Source organism: Asparagus officinalis, chromosome 5 (assembly GCF_001876935.1).
Source record: "Asparagus officinalis chromosome 5, Aspof.V1, whole genome shotgun sequence".
NCBI lineage: Eukaryota > Viridiplantae > Streptophyta > Magnoliopsida > Asparagales > Asparagaceae > Asparagus > Asparagus officinalis.
In genome coordinates, this window is record NC_033798.1 from 78,179,779 (window position 1) to 78,197,249 (window position 17,471).

The window sequence follows — 17,471 nt, forward strand, 5'->3', positions numbered from 1 at the left end:
GCTAAGCGCCGTCGGCCGTACTTTAATGCTTGGTAGGCGCCGGGCCCTCAGCTTGTATGCCATCACTGAAACACATAGTTCATGATCAAGACACTCCGGAAACACCGCTGCGCTTCGTGCGCCGGCACATCACATCTTCGATTCATGAGCGAAATGACAAGATGTTCCCATCTCACATAGCTGCTCCACGAATCTCTTTAGCAATACGCTGTCTAAAGTAGATGCGTTGACTCCCTTTTTGGTGGCTCATAAACATATCGTTCCGGTCTATCTTATTTTTTCGACAAGGGAGACCGCATAGGACATACAAAGGTCGTCGCCAATATATAATACCGAAACTGCCCTCATTGTGACTCATTGTAGCTATAATTAGCGTGCAATATTATTCTTATCTTCGCTCACAAGGAGACTATATAATTGTCTTACGTCATATTTTCTCATGCCGTTCTGTCTTCTATCATATTTGCTGCGTGATATTCACATGCCAAGCAGATACTGGGCAGCGCAACCTTGCTGACGTGTTGTCATTAACAATACCAGCGTCGGGAGTGTGATGAAGCGGCAAGAGCTTGTACTCACTCAGTAGCTGGTTGTACCGGAGCGCGAAATTTTCCCGACTACCAATTAAGTCACGCCCAGATCGGACACATCGCGTGACTGGTCTTTTTTGAGCGAAGCCTTCTTGTACATGAGTACCAGTGCGTCCCCAGTCCTCCTTCACGTGCTTCGATTGTATCAATCTGGCTGCATTGGACCAACAAATAACCCTAACGTGCCAAATTGAGTACATATCTCATGAACATTAAGAGACAGTTGCCGCAAATTAGTATCAACTCACTGCTATGCCCTCACACAGGACATAAGATTACCTTCTCGTATAGTTATAGGATGTGTTATAAGCACACCAAGATCTGTGGTTGAGAGCATTGTTGGGGCTCTTTCTTTTTCGAACAAATATGTCTGCCGTTCTGAGCCATGCTTAGGAAACGGCTCAGAAGGCTTTCTCAAAATCATTCAACAGCAGCTCGCCTACCTTCACAGCGGCTTCTCAGTCGTTTCCCCAGCCGCAACAAGTCTCTTTCGCAGTCTCTCCGCCTTCTAGAGACCAACGATCGGGAACTCATCCACCCTTCTGGGGCCCAGTGTATAGTTCCACCATGGACTCCTCACACCACCGCGTGTAGCGGAGAGATCGCATCGAGCATGCGAGTCCACTACCACACCGGTCGACTCCTCCCAAGGGACCTCGCCGATGCCTCCTCCCTGATCCTAAAGCCATCGACAAGAGTCCCGACCCTAGTCACCCTAGATATCATACTAGGGGAGAAGTCTCTAAGACTCTCCCCCCATCACCGTGCCTTTCCAGACCTCTCTGCCACCCAGGGGGCCTCTAGATATGATCGGGTGTACAGAACAATCGCAGAAGCCATCGGGGGGAACACCCTCATTTTCGATGACCTCATGAACGCTCCGTGTGAGAAGTTCAAGGTGCCTCACGTAGAGAAGTACAAACGAAAAAGACCCCTCCGAGCATGTCCCAAGCTATTATGATGTAATGAGCATGCTCCAAGTATCAAAAGTAGTTATTTGCCGATGCTTCCCCATCTGATGCGACATAAACATGTACCAAAAATGTTACAAGTGCACAACCGTGTCAAGTTATAGTATAAAAAGTTATCGATCCCACGAGGAAGGTGTTTTGTAGGAGAAAATATAAATCGGTTCTTATGTTGTGTGCGTGACAAATAGGAGTGAAGAATAAGTGTGATTGTGGAGAGATGGAGAGAATGAAAGTGATAGTGTGTAAATCGGCACGAAATGTAAGTGAAAGTGGATGTGACAAAGAATGAATGATTTTCATAAGGAAAGATGAATAAAATAAAGAATTAAAAAGGAGAATTAAGAATAAAAAGAAAATGCAAGAAATTAAAGATGGTGGATTCAATTAAAGATATGAGTAATCTAAAATTGAACCCACTTCTTTGAAAAAAGATGGTGGATTCAATTAAAGATATGAGTAATCTAAAATTGAACCCACTTCTTTGAAAAGGGTGATTCCCTAGAGGGTTCTAGCCTAAAGACGAATCAAAGAAAATAAAAATAAACAAAAAGAAAACTAAACCCAAGAGGGTTCTAGCCTCAAGATGAATAGTGCAAGAAATTAAAATCTAACTACAAAATAAATTGTAAAATCTAAACTATAAAATAAATTGCAAGAATTAAATACAAGAAAATAAATTTACTCTATAAGCATGAAATAAATCTAATCTATAAGCATGAAATAAATCTAAGGCAAGAGGGTTCTAGCCTCTTGGCTATTTAACAAGAAAATAAAATCTAACTACAAGCATAGAAATAAATCTAAACTTATGAGCAATAAAAAAAGAAAAAATAAAAGAAATGCAAACTTCCAAATAATTCGTGATCTCCATCTTCATCATCTAACAAAAAGAAGAAATATTTAAAGTGGTAAAAAAATTATTTTATTAATTATAACAAAAGTTACAAATTTAGAAGGCCTTCTCAATTAAGAGTGGCCCTCCTCTCCAAATGGAGTTACAAAAATTTTCACACCCCTAACCCCTCACTCTCTACCACTATTTATAGTAAACGTAAATGAATAAGAGCCCTTGAATTGAATCCTTATCCAAAACCATCAAAAATCAGCTATTGATCTATAACTGATTCGTAGCCATCGATACCAGCATCGATGCCGGTATCGATGCCAGCATCGATGCTAGCATTGATGTCCAATAAAAAATCTGCCTTTACAAATGGCTTCGTCTCGTCGAGATAGGTGATTTTTATATATTATATGTTAAATTCCGCCTTCCGGATTGAGAGATATCATCGTTTCTTTGCGACCAACCATCTTGAATATATTTTGTTTTCATATTTAATTTTTTTATTTCTCCAGCTTCTACAAGCTACTCGGCTTGATTCTGGGCTTGGGATTTTTGGCTCTTGCTTATGTTCTTCATTTAATTCATGAGCTTTTGTTGAGAGATGAGATTTTTGGGCTTTATTCTTCATTAACCCGCAATTAAAGATAAAAACAATTATTAGTGATATATTTATTTATTAAAAATAGATAATGAGGGTATAAAATTATAATAAAATATGATTATCAAATACCCCCATACCTAAACTTTTGCTAGTTCTCTAGCAAAAAAAGAAAAAGAAAAGAAAACCTAACTCACTTTCGCAGGAATCACGGTTGTATTTAGTGCATACAACAAGCCTTTAAACCCCTAGGTTACCCTAGTGGACGAGTTGTAGTCTCGTGAGGGTTTACAGTGAATATACCCACAAAATTCGGTCAACTTGCCAAATTAAAGAAGTCATTAAATAACTAAATTCACTTGATAACTTTAGACAATCTAATTGAAGCTAGTTATCACTCAAGAAAATGTTTTTATATATAGCTCTAAGGTAAATTTTTTAGAAAATCTTCTTACTATAGCAATACAAAACCAATCCAAACTTAAAAATTTAATTTAAAAGTTTTGAAAAGAACATGCTAATTCTTTGTTTAAAATAATATTCAAGTTGCTTGATAGTTTTGAAAAGAACATGCTAATTCTTTGTTTAAAATAATATTCAAGTTGCTTGATCTAAAATATTTTCCAAGACCATATATACAAATATAACTATATATATAAAACATTTATTAGTATTTTTATTTTATTATTTTATTTTTTTAAAATTTTTTAACTCTTTCTTCCTTGGTGAATTTTTTCTACTTTAACGGGCTTTCTAAGCGACCATTTAACAAGTTTTGGGTCAATGGATCCCAACCCAATTGGGCTTAGGTCATTAAGTATGAAAATACTCATTGGGCTTAATTACTCGGCCAGCTTAGGCTTTATAAGATAGAATCACATTGAATTCAAGAGTTTTTTGTCTTTTTTTTCTTTTGGTGCCCATTTTTCGCACTCTTCTCTTGCAATGTTATTATTTTAATATGTATATGTATATATATTCTAAAAAATATGTAAATCAAGAAACTTTGAAAAATTAATTATTTTTAACTCTAAGCTAAGCATGCATAAATTCTATTATTTTAAATAAAAATCTAAGTTAAGGCTTAAGTAAAGTATACTACTTTAAAAATTATTTCTTAAGAAATTTATTTAGAGTTATCATAAAAGATAAACTTGAGTAAATAACAAACTAGGGATTAGAAAATTTAAAATTTATCAAATAAATCAATTATTACATAACTCTATCAATTTGGCAAGTGACGATATTTTTATAATTTTTTTAAGAAAATGGAAAAAATGACAAAAATACAACTAAAAAAGATAAAATAAAGAGAAAAATAACTAATTCCCACCCCCACACCTAAATTTTACATTGTCCTCAATGCAAACTCTATGATGCATAAAGTAAAGCAGATAAGAAGTGAAGTACTTACATTTGGTCGGCTGATAAAATCTGCAATTACCTTTGGTCTGAGGAGGATGAAATAAAAAATATATTCTTTTCTTTATTCTTTTTTTTCTTTTTTTTCTTTTTTTTTCTTTTTTCTTTTTTTACAACTGAATAAGAAACTTTCGAATGAGAGAAGAATAAATTTTTTTTATTATTCTGAAATAAAACAAAACAAACAATATAGAATGAAAGGTTAAACATGAAGAGCTCGTATTCTACATTGAATCCTACCTTATTGTTAAAAATTCTTCCCCGGATTTTAAACAAATTCAGAATGATATAATCAATAATGTGAAATTCCAAGCATTTCAGGGTGTTCAATAATTCTTACAACAAAGTAAGGTATGTATTATTGGTATCATGTATTTTGCATTTCTTAATAAACTTAGACTCTTGTACTGTGAATTTTTGTTTTCTAACAACCAATTCTTCTCTAGCATTTTTCTCAACCCCAAGATTCATGGTTGAGTTCTAAAAATTTGGTTGTTGATTATTCTCCAAGAATCTAAGTTCATCAAGAAAGAGTTCTTCAAAATTTAATTCAAGGCAGCAAATATTTAACACAGTTTCATCATTCTCAATGACCTGATCCGTTTCTTCTAAAAACTCCAACTCTTCATCCAAAATTTCCTCAAAACTCAAATCAGACTCTTCTTCTTCTTCTTCTTTTGATCTTTCCTGAATGTAATTTATTTGTAGAGACTGATTATTCGGTTGGTCCTCTGGATTGAAAATTTTAAGATCAGCAGTCAAATTCCCAAAGGACAACTTCATTTGACCAGTTCTACAGTTGATGAGAGCATTAGAAGTGGCTAAGAATGATCGTCCTAAGATGACAGGTGTCTGTCCTTTGAGATTGGAAACGGACTGCGTTTCCAAGACTACGAAATCTACTAGAAAAATAAAATCTCCAACCTTAATCAGAACATCCTCTAACTCACCCATAGGGACCTTGACTGATCTATCAGCCAACTATAAAGTGCAACGAGTTGGGTTCAGTACACCTAGACCCAATTGCTGGTAGACTGAATATGGAAGCAAATTGATACTAGCCCCTAAGTCTAAAAGCGCCTTATCAATATGAGTATTACCAATGACACATGAAATGATAGGAGAACCTGGATCCTTATGTTTCAAAGGTATGAGATTTGAGAGCATATCACTGATATTGGCGGCTAAAAAGACTTTCTTTGGAACATTTATTCTCCTCTTCTTAGTGCATAATTCTTTCAAAAATTTGGCATAAGATAGAATTTGTTCAATTACATCTAAGAGAGGAATATTGACCTTAACCTGGTTGAATGTTTCTAGGATCTTCTTCTCTTGAGGGGAGTGTTTCCTAGACCTGAGTCTATCTGGAAAAGGAGCAACTGGTCTAAACCTATCAAAAGCAGGCTCAGGTTCGGGTTCAGGTTCTTGATCATCTGAGAGGGTGATTGTTGAATAGATTCATCAGAAGGAGAATGAGAAGGAATTTATACTGGATCAAAAGTTTGACTTGGAGGAGTTCTCACTTGATTATCAACCTATCTACCTGACCGAAGTGAATGGATTGCATTCACTTGAGCTTCATAGGATGAACCGCATCCTGTGTCCTTAGGGTTGACCACGGGTTGACTCGGAAATTTTCCTTTCTCTCTTTCACTCACGGTACTAGTTAGTTGACCAAGTTGGGATTCTAATCTAGCTATAGCTTGAAGGTTGGAGTTGAGCATTTGTCCGGTTGATTGCATAAAGGAATTCAGAGTGCTGGACGTTTGAGTCAACATATTTGTGGTTTGAGTGGAGGCCTTAATTATGATTTCCAAACCCCTTTCTAAGACATTGAGATGTTTATCTTGATCTGGATTGTGAGGAGTCTGAATTACAGCTTGATAAAGAGGAGACTAATTTTGATACGGCAGATTGGGTTGTTAAAATTGTGGATGAGAATTGAAAGGAATTGTGTTTCCCCTAGGAAATTGTTGGTTTGAAGAGAGAGTGAAGTTTTGAGTTCCGAAGTGAGTTCCCTGATTACATGCAAAGTTTGGGTGATTTCTCCAACCTGGGTTGTATGTTGGAGAGAATTGATCATTTGTGTAACGCTGGAATGTAGCGTTAACCTGTCCTAATGGCTGATTATTTCCTAAGAGAGGACATTCTTCTGAAACATGAGATGGTGACAGACAGTTGTGACATCCTGAGGCTGAAACATGATTGATTTGAGCTGGGGCTCTTTCCTTGATTTCTAAGGCTTCTAACCTACGCATGATTGTGGCCATCTTAGCTTCAGATGTACTTTCCTTGATTTCTAAGGCTTCTAACCTACGCATGATTGTGGCCATCTTAGCTTCAGATGTAATGTTCAACTCCAAGGAAATACCACTGGACTTGGGTTGGGGAACTGATGACACTCGGTCATCACAGTGTTCCCATTGCATGATTTTTTTAGAAAGACTCTCTAAAAACTCTCAAGCTTCATCAGCGTTTTTCCTTATGAAATCCACGTGGCACATTGACTCTAAGGATGTTTTTAAAGAATAATCTAATCCCTCATAAATTATTTGGCACAATCGCCATTTTTCTAAACCGTGATGAGGACATTGGATGAGAAGATCTTTAAATCGGTCAAAATACTTCCAAAAAGGTTCTCCTGGGATAATTTTAAAATTCATGATGCTATTTTTTAGCTTCACCATTTTATGGATCGGAAAAATTTCTTAAGAAAAACGGTGATAAATTCATCCCAAGTTGTAATGGAATTTATGGGTAAGCTGTATAGCCATTTTTTTGCTTTGTCTTTGAGGGCAAAAGGAATAAATCTGAGTTTGACTGCATCTTCAGTTAATTCTCTTATTTTAATCATCATACATACTTCTTCAAATTTTGAGATAAAAATATATGCATCTTCAGTTTCATTCCCTAAAACTTTTGGAAGCATGTTGATATATTACGGTCGAAGCTCAAAGTTAGTTCCAATTGCCTCGGGGAGCCTAATGCAAGAGGGGATTGTATTCCTAGTGGGATAGCACATATCTTGAAGAACGGGTGAATTAGGGGAGCCTAATGCAAGAGGGGATTGTATTCCTAGTGGGATAGCACATATCTTGAAGAACGGGTGAATTAGGATATGCCATTTCTGGAATTTGTTCAGCACATATCTTGAAGAACGGGTGAATTAGGATATGCCATTTCTGGAATTTGTTCAAAACGAATTAATCAATGTGTATTATCCCTAATCCACGTTTGCATACACCCAAAACAACTTCTTTTTATAATTTTTTAAGGGAAAAAATTAGTTTCTTTTATGAGAAGAAAAAGGAAAATCCTAACTAAAACAAATCAAAAGCAATCACTTTTTAATCACTCTAACTCTAGGGTTAAGCCTAACTCAACTAGACCAGCTCCTAACCAAAAACTTCTAAAGTAAAAAGATTAAAATTTTACTCGGGTAGTCAGCCAGGTAAGGATAGTACTAGAGGGTGATCAGAGATCAATTAAGTACCTTGTTCCTTACGGAGCGCTTTACACAACCCCTAAACCTTACCTTAGACACCAACTAATCTAAAAAAACTTAAACCGGTTCACTTAAGGATTCTTTGTTCCTTATTGAGATCGAATCCTTAGGGCCAACATCTAATGAGTTTTATTAGGCTTTGGTGGTGTAGTGAGGAATTAGTGATTTTTGGGCTAAGGAAAGGGTAATGAAATCCCTCACCTTATCTTGATTATGGGGTTTTGCCCTTAAAAATATTTTTAAGTGTGTGCCAAAGCAAGATGCTCAAATCACTTTGGTGAATTCCTACTAACTATATGCAATGCAACCCTATGAATTAAAAACAACTAAAAAGGATGGAAAAAAATCTTTATATTTTTTATTAGGGTTAACAATCAAACAACTATGAGAATGGTGAACATTGTTTGAGTTTATTATCTTATTAGTTAATGTCCAAGTGAAAGATGAATTTTATTATGGTCAACAAAAAAAAAACCCTCTTTTTTTTAATCCTAATTATCTCTAATTGTGAAGCTAACTAAAAAGGATGGAATTAAAAATGTTAAAAAGAAGAGTTACCTAAAAGCAATTCTCCAAGTTCTAGATCTCCAATCCGTGATCTTCAAGCTCCAAGCGGTTCCTTCACAAAAAACACACAAGTTAAAGAACCAAATTAAATAAAATCCTACTTAAGCACCCTCCCCGGCAACGGCGCCAAAAACTTGATGCGGCATAAACATATACCAAAAATATTACAAGTGCACAACCGTGTCAAGTTATAGTATAAAAAGTTATCGATCCCACGAGGAAGGTGTTTTGTAGGAGAAAATTTAAATCGTTTCTTATGTTGTGTGCGTGACAAATAGGAGTGCAGAATAAGTGTGATTGTGGAGAGATGGAGAGAATGAAAGTGATAGTGTGTAAATCGGCACGAAATGTAAGTGAAAGTGGATGTGACAAAGAATGAATGATTTTCACAAGGAGAATTAAGAATAAAAAGAAAATGCATGAAATTAAAGATGGTGGATACAATTAAAGATATGAGTAATCTAAAATTGAACCCATTTCTTTGAAAAGGGTGATTCTCTAGAGGGTTCTAGCCTAAAGGCAAATCAAAGAAAATAAAAATAAACAAAAAGAAAAACTAAACCCAAGAGGGTTCTAGCCTCAAGGTGAATAGTGCAAGAAATTAAAATCTAACTACAAAATAAATTACAAAATCTAAACTATAAAATAAATTACAAGAATTAAATATAAGAAAATAAATCTGCTCTATAAGCATAAAATAAATCTAATCTATAAGCATGAAATAAATCTAAGGCAAGAGGGTTCTAGCCTCTTGGCTATTTAACAAGAAAATAAAATTTAACTACAAACATAGAAATAAATCTAAACTAATAAGCAATAAAAAAGAAATAAAAAAGAAAAATAAAAGAAATGCAAACCTCCAAATAATTCTTCATCTCCATCTTCATTATCCAACAAAGAGAAGAAATATTTAAAGTGGTGAAAAAATTATTTTATTAATTGTAATAAAAGTTACAAATTTGGAAGGCCTTCTTAATTAAGAGTGGCCTTCCTCTCTAAATGGAGTTATAAAAATTTTCACACCCCTAACCCCTCACTCTCTACCCCTATTTATAGTAAACATAAATGAATAAGATCCCTTGAATTGAATCCTTATCCAAAACCATCAAAAATCAGCCATTGATCTGTAACTGATTCGTAACCATCGATACCAGCATCGATGCTGGCATCGATGCCGGTATCGATGCCAGCATCGATGCTTACATCGATGTCCAATCAAAAATCTGCCTCCACAAATGGCTTCGTCTCGTCGAGATAGGCAATTTTTACATATTATATGTTAAATTCTGCCTTCCGCATTGAGAGATATCATCGCTGGCATCGATGCCGGTATCGATGCCAGCATCGATGCTTACATCGATGTCCAATCAAAAATCTGCCTCCACAAATGGCTTCGTCTCGTCGAGATAGGCAATTTTTACATATTATATGTTAAATTCTGCCTTCCGCATTGAGAGATATCATCGTTTCTTTACGACCAACCATCTTGAATATATTTTGTTTTCATATTTAATTTTTTTATTTCTCCGGCTTCTACAAGCTACTCGGCTTAATTTTGGGCTTGGGATTTTTGGCTCTTGCTTGTGTTCTTCATTTAATTCATGAGCTTTTGTTGAGAGATGGGATTTTTGGGATTTATTCTTTATTAACCTGCAATTAAAGATAAAAACAATTATTAGTGATATATTTATTCATTAAAAATAGATAATGAGGGTATAAAATTGTAATAAAATATGATTATCATCATCACTCTGTTAGGGAGCGCTAAGCTCTGGTGGAATGCCCTCGAGAAGAAGTCCATCAACAACTTCTAACAACTTAGTCGGAAGTTCATCCATAATTTATTTGTTGACACCAAACAGAAGATGCCCCCTCATATGTTAATCCAGATGACACAAGAGCTGGGAGAGAGCCTTCAAGCCTACTTTAAGACGTTCTAGATGAAGAGGTTGGAGGTTAATGACCTAGGGAGTGCGGTTGCCATATCCGCTCTTGTGGTCGGCCTGCAAAAAAAAAAAGAATTAGCCGACTCACTTGCCAAGAAACCGGTCGCCAACTATGAACAGTTGATGGCTAAAGCTCATGGATATATGGACCTAGAAGATGCCGGATCTTATAACACGACAGTCAGGGCCACAGAAACCTCCAAGGTCATGACCTCGGTAGCAGCAGCAGCAGCAATAGCAGCAACAGTAGCACCAGTAGAAGCAACAAAACTACCTGCACCACAGGTATCTGCAGCAGCACTAGTGGTGGTACCAACACCAGAGTTGGCAAAAACCCTCCCAGTAAGATAGGAGTGGCCAAGAGACCCCCCCGAGAGTTGACTCCCGCTCCAACCGGTCCGACAAGATGGACTAAAGAAGGGACCCAGCACCTAAACCCACTCTCATTATCTTTAACACCTCCCTCGCAGATGCTCTTACCATGGTCCAAAAGGAGGGGTACCTCAATGAGCCTGCTCCTAAGATGAGGTCGGATCAACGGAGCCGAAACACCCTACAGTATTGCCGCTACCACAGAGATCATAGCCACCTCACAATGATTGCTGTATCTTGATGAGGGACATTGAGGATTTGATCCAAAGAAGATACCTAAAGAAGCTGGTCTCCTAGAGAGGTGGGAGAGAAGTTGCCTCAGCCAAGACAGACAGGAGATCCCGCTTGTGATCTGTAAAACCCCGTGAATTTGAAAATATATTGATAAATAATAATAAAAATATTATATGGTAATAAATAATATTTATTGATGTTTGAGTATGCTAAAAATTGATTTGAGATCAATTCAATGTATATATAAGAATATAGGAGTGAAATCATGCACTATATACACGAGCTTGAAATCTAGAAAAATGACCAGTTAAGAATATACGTATTTTACATGACGATCAAATTCATATATGGAAAAACTCAAAAGACAAAAGTTGTAGGCCTCTTCAGTAACTTTCCAACAAATCTTAAATTATCTCATTCCAAAGTCGAATGAGAAAGGTACATCCAAAATACTGAATGTGGTTTTCCTAGTGAGACTATGTTTCCTGATTCGGGTCAAACGGGTTTATTTTAGGTTTGCCTCTGCAAATACCTATATTGTTTAAGAAAATTCCTTTCTTTTATCATATCTATAAACCCTAGTAGCCACCCTCTCCCCTCAAAAACCCTAAATCTTGTTCTTATAAATTTTAAGAGCTTTGTGAAGTAAAATACCGACACGAGGGCGAGATCATCGACGTGTGGCAAATGAGAACGGGTTGTTTGCACTTGTGGATTGCTTGTTGTTTGTTTCAGAGGCTAACACATGAGATCAAGGCAAGATCATCTTCACCCAAACCTACACCCTTAGTTAATAAATAATTTAAGTTATTTAAATCAATGTTTTACAAGTTTAAGCTTAAGCTGATGTGAAAAAGATAAGAATTTTTATGTTAAATCTTAAACCAATGTTAGATCTATTAGACCCTAGAGGGAGGGGGGGGGGGGGGATTGGGGGTGATTAGGGTCTTATACTAATCTAATCCAATTTTATGCCAATTAAAACTAATTAACAAGTTATCATAGCAAGTATAAAATACAACAAGATATGTGAGCTAGGATAAGCAATATGAACAAAGAGATATATCCTAGTAATGAGATATACTATAAGATATATGCAAGGATATATAACTTAACACAAGGGTGAAATAAACATAAACAAAAGAAGAGTGATAGTGTGCAAATAAACAATGCAAACACACAATATGATCACGGAGTTCGGACCTTCCGTCCTACGTCTCCGCTCCCCACTCCCGGGGAGAAATCCACTATCACAACCGGGTTTTCTACGCTTACCTGAATAACGTTTACACCTCACACTCGGTTTTCTAGTTTACTGAAAACTCTACAATCAACACTCTTGTAATCCCACTCTACACCCTCTCAAGTGTTGAACTAGACGTGTCTCCCTCAAGTGCTCAGATACAACCTCTCCCTAGGTTTGTCAACCGACGCCACTCCTCTTGGGATAATCCCCGACTCTCGCCACACAATTCTCTCAGTGTACAAGTGTATTACAAAGTGATTCTCACAATAAGCACAATTACAATAAATGATTGTTCTCTAATATGGATGAGAACCCAATGAAAGCTCACACTCAATGTTATAACTCTCACCAACCCAAATATACAATGTATGCAAATACAATAAGCTCAAGTGGGTGTGTGTAAACAATGAGTGAAATCAAATCAACTAAACTCAATTGTAAATACTAGCTTAATGATAAACAACAAAGAATTAATACAAAGCAAGATTAAGTTTAGAAATTCTTCTCTGAAAAATAAGATGGAGAGATGGACTAAAATGAAGCCCAAGGAATGTAGATGATCTCCTCCACTTGTGTAAAACTTCTTCACAAACAAAACTCTTTTAAACAAACACTAAACAAACTTAAACCCTTGTTAAACTCTTGTTTAAAAACTTCTTGGATTCCCTGTGAGAACTGAGATCAATGGGGTATTTATAGCCTCCCAAAACCTCAGCCAAAAACCCCAAACAAAATACCAAAAAGCCATCAGAAAACAGCTGAAAAAAATAGCCGTTAGAACTGAAAAGACAGAGCGGCGGTCGACCGTGACGGTCAACCGCGAGCCATGTTAGAGACTGAGAAAATTTTTAGAAACATCTGCGGTCGACCGTGTCGGTCAACCGTGGGAATTTTCAGCTTGATGGTCGACCGTCACGGTTGACCGCGAAAGTCTCTGCTAGCTCCACAGGGTAAATCAAAGGCGCGGTCGACCGTGGCGGTCGACCGCAAATAGATATATGAAAATAACAGTTTTGTAAGCAGTTTTTCTGATTTAAAACCCTGTTTGAAAATATCAAATAAATTCTAAAAATTGTAACACTTTGGGAAATGATTGTAGACATGATAATACACATGCTACAGAAACTGGTTTTTAGAAAGGACCTCGCAAATGAAAAATATCATCATTTTGCAAAATAGTCCAAAACATAAAAATGTAAACATATGAGTTTTGACATTTTAGCTTAACCATGCTTTGAAACATTACAAATTAATTTTGTAGACTTAATAAAAGATGTATAAGATTATTGTTAAGTCCATAAACCAAGAAAATAATATTATCTCAAAATTGCATATTCTATGCAATAAATTCTAAAGTACAATAGAATATGAAACAAATAAAAATGTGAATAATTTTGTTTGTTGTTTCATATCTATGTAGTTAAACCAAAACACAATAGTAAATATGAAATATGTAATTTCATATTTATAAACATAAAAACCCAAAAAACATGTATGTATATATGTAACTATATATATACATAGAAACCAATAAAATGTGTGTGTGTGTATATATGATTAATTGAGCTTAAAGTATCAACACACATAACATAACACCTAAACTAAATGTTACCCAAACTTGATTGATCTTCGATGTAGCTCAACTTGGTACACTTGCAGATGAAGCTGAACTTGGATCTTCAATTTGAATTGCATAGGCTTCACTCCACAATTCCGCCAACCTCCATTAGATATGATCGTTGAAGCACAATTCCATCCATCCTCCAATTTATTGTATATCTACAATAAATAACAAAACACAAACACTAGACAAATAATATTAGATGTAAATTGTTTGTAAATTGTTTGTTAAATCATCATCAAAACAAGAAGGCCAACAAGATCTATTTTGTTTTCTTACTGTTTATGTTAGTAACATGATCTTGATCACTAGGGTTGAAATTATTTTAGTTTTTATCTTGTTAATCATGTTCTAATCATGTTTAAACCCTAGATTTACAAACTAGTTGAGTTTTTATGTAAGTTAATTATGCTTAAACCCTAGGTTTGTGAAACCTAAGTAAGATAAACATGTTTAAATAAATTTTCCTTCTGTTCATGTTTATATTTTATTATGTTTTAATGTTTCATGCTGTTTAACTGAGATTTTTTAGGTTTAATCGTCATAGTGAAGTTTCATGCATGTTTAAGGGTTTAAGCATGTTTCTTTTTGTAATTAATCATGTTATTGGTGTTTGATAATTCCCAGAGATGATGATTTGAAGTTTACAATGTTACATGTATATGTTTCAGTATGATTTAAACAGGTTTGAATCACAAAAACCTGACACAAACACAACTGTGCAGAAACATGCACAATCTGAGAAAATTAGGTTCGGTCGACCGTGCCTAAGCGACGGTCGACCGCGTGCCAGGCAGGAGCTTGGGCAACCCCTGAAACTTATCGCGGTCGACCGTCGACCGCCACTTCCTGTTATGGTCTATGCACGCCTGTAATATATTGTTTCGTTTCTCGAGAGAGTTTCTTGATTTTGTACTGTTATACTTTGATGTTTATGAGTTGTTTAACACCTGGAATGTTGGTGAATAATAGTTTTTGATGCGCACACCGAGATATGTGCATGTACACTTAGTTTATGTTGTTTTGCATGTACTATCGAAATATTTGACACATGTTGAGTTGATGAAAGTGAATTAACATATGATAAAGTATTGCTCATGAGTTATGGATGCTCAGTATGGTTGTTTATCCCGTAATGAGACCTCGGTTGTACCATACTAGGAGTATTTGGTTGTTTTTCCAGTAACGAGACCTCGGTTGTACCTAATACTCGAAGGTGATCGGTCTCTGTTTTTCGGGTTAGGCTGAGGTGCATATTCACCGTTGTACGATCATCTAGAAGCATATCTGGAAATAGGAAGATAAAACCTATTACCGTAGGATGAATGAGCATATCCGGAAATAGGGAGATAAATCAATAATATTATGTATAAGATATTTGCTTGGGTTGTCGAGTTTGAGACTCTAGCTTTTCTCAAAAAAATATTTTCTAAGCGAAGGAATAAGAGTACCCCTCCACCCCAAAAAAAAAAAAAAGCTTCAAATCCTGGCTACGCCACTGGATTCCGCTTCCCGATCGAAGGATATTTTCTAGTTTTTGGTATTTTTCTAATTTTGTTAAACACTAATATTTTACCTTTTTCTTTTATTTTTGAGTCTATAAAAGACTCTTTTCTTGATATAGGGGGTGAAAAATAAAACACTAGTTTATTGACTGCGACTGTTTTATCTAGCATTCTCTCTCTTTTACTTCTACGTTACTCAGGTTGCAGCCCTAACAAGACTTACATGCATCATGATAGACTTGGCTGACATATATAACTGTCATGCTTAATGATGCTATCAATGATGGATCTAGGTGTTAGGACGTGAGGGCACACGCCCCCACGCGTGTGAGAACTTTCGTAGAAATAGGCGGAGCAATAACGAACTAAAAGAGACATACATAGGGGAGGTATTTTAATTTTGTGAGGGAAGGGTTGTCATTTTGCAATCCAATAAAAAAATTTGCCTTTTGCTCCTACCATCTTTACGATAAAAACCTGGCTCATTTCTTCAACCACAAGTACATGCATGCGTAAAGATCAATAAAGCTCCTTTTTAATCTGTTAACTTTATATATAATTTACCAACTTGGATTATTAAAATCCGTTAGTTTCGTAGTAGCATCAATCCTTCTTAAAAGATAAAATTATTGATTCAAAGTATTCATGGTGCGGTTGTTGTGGAGACGGCCTAATTGTATGAAAGATTAACGATGAAGAGGTTGGTCTTCTCACGTCTGAATTAAGAACGAGGGGAATCTTTTTACATCCATTTGCCCAATAATATTAAAAAAAATATTCCCTCAAAACGGAAAAAGTTGAGAGAGTTGGTGTGAACGCGGGCAGTAGTTGATCAGTGGCATCACTTTCCAAGTATGTACAGAAAATGTTTGGAAAGAGGAGACTACCTTTGACAATTGTGCGATGATGGGCTTCCACCAAACCTTCGATCGCAACCTCCATTTTGAAATGCAACACCAAATTAATTGGGCCTGCATGGGACAAAGGCCAACTACCTTTCTCTTGTTATTGTATAGTTGGTGATTTCTTTTTCCTTTTTAATTTTGTCTTAGAAGACTTGGGAACCAAGCGTTTGAAGTCAGCAAAAGGGGGCCAAAAGAAAAAAAAAAGAAAAAAAAAAGAAAAAAAAAAGAAGCCAAGGGTAACTTTCAAATTAAAATCCTCAATAGTTTTGGACAGTTTCCACTCAACTTTCAAAAGCTTCGAAAATTAACCGTCAATAAATTTAGAAAAACCTCCAAGACGTGTTTGTTTTCTCAGATAATTAAATTTGCATTAATTTAGTGCTTATATAAAATAGCAACAATTTAGTGCTTTGACGGACGAAATACACAAAAAGTGGTTAGAGATTGGGAGCAACGTGGATGTGAAATCGAATCTAAACTATTAAGTTTAGGTGATAAAGAGAAAATCTGTGTCATAATTAACAACTGGGCGCCCTCGCGACGAAGACGAATAGGATATAAACAATAAAAAAAATAAAATATCAAAAAGTCACACTGAGTCAGTGCAAACAGTAAGAAGTTGATGTTATCACTGACTTTAAAATCAAAAGCATGTTTGGTTTTTTTTTTTTTTTTGGTTGTTGATAAGTTCCTTCTTACCTATTTTCAAAACTCATTATAAAGATTGTAAAAAAAAAGAAAAAGAAGTAAAGTGCTTCCTAAAGCCCTTAATTTATAGGTGTATAGTTATATGTTTAATAAACCAGTAGCCTATAAGATTGTGATAGTTGTCAAATGACCGAAAAGACCTCTTGTTCGAATCTCATATCGTGAATTAATTAATTATATTTTAAGTAGATAATTATTTTTAATAAATCTATTATTTAAAAAAGTTATTGGAAATTAATTATGATTGCTAATTACTAATACTAGGACTAATTAAATAGTTTTATATTAAAATTTTATTATTAATAAAATAATTAATTATTTAATTTAAACTTAATTATTTTTAATAAGAAATATATTCAATTAAAATCTTTTTATGTATTACATTATTTTTTGTTATTATTAAAAATATTAATGTTAATCCATTAATTTCAGATTGT